A 948-nucleotide genomic window follows, 5' to 3' on the forward strand; every position below is an offset into this window, starting at 1 on the left:
GGATGGCCAAAGACATAGGTCTCTTACTGCTGCCTACCATAGGTATTTGTGCAAGACCCCTAGAGCTATACTGGGTTTCTCTCAGGATTATGTAAATTATGTGAATGCACCTGTGTCTGTGGGAAGGTGCTAGGGAAAATGGGGAAAATGCTATTACTTCCTCTCATGCAGTTTTGACATCAGCTATAGAGTAGAGATCAAATCTTCTGTTTTCTTCATTTAACCTTTGCATTTATGATAATGCATTGCCAGATATTGATGTAACAACAATTAGTTACCTGACATTTCACCTTTCCACATGTAGTGATTAAAAGAACATTGAGCAATTGATGGCTCTTCTATGCTCCAGAAATTTCCAAAGATGATGTTTCTAAGTTTTGAGTTATGTTAAATTAAGCCACTGAATTCTCCCCCTTGTATCTGACCATGTTTATCATAAGAGTGATATGAGGCCATGCTATTTTGTAATGCTGTTGAGAGACAACTCTATAAGTAGTTTAATATTTAATATTGAAGTACCTAAAATGCTTTGAATTTGAAGAATTTTGCTCTGTAACAGAAACCAAAGGTGCAATAATATATATTTACACAATATATACATTCACACACATTTATATACACATTCACCCATGCACACGTATGTGTGCATATATATATATATGAACTATGTATATAATAGATAACATTTGTAAAAAATGTATAAGACAGTTTCCTGTTGATCTCCTAAGGACAGAGATGATCTACTCAGAGTAGGACCTCCAAAATTAGTGACTAATTGAATGAATCCATTCTTACATTTATTCATTCATTTTTTTAACCAAACTTTATTGTTTTAATTTTGAAATCAATTGCCTTTTGGTTCATAAAAATAATAGTTGCATGGCTATTTAATGACTCTGGTTCTATTTTTATCTATAAAATTAGTAAATAAAAGTACTTGACAATTAA

Source organism: Propithecus coquereli, unplaced genomic scaffold (genome assembly GCF_000956105.1).
Source record: "Propithecus coquereli isolate 6110/MARCELLA unplaced genomic scaffold, Pcoq_1.0 Scaffold204, whole genome shotgun sequence".
NCBI lineage: Eukaryota > Metazoa > Chordata > Mammalia > Primates > Indriidae > Propithecus > Propithecus coquereli.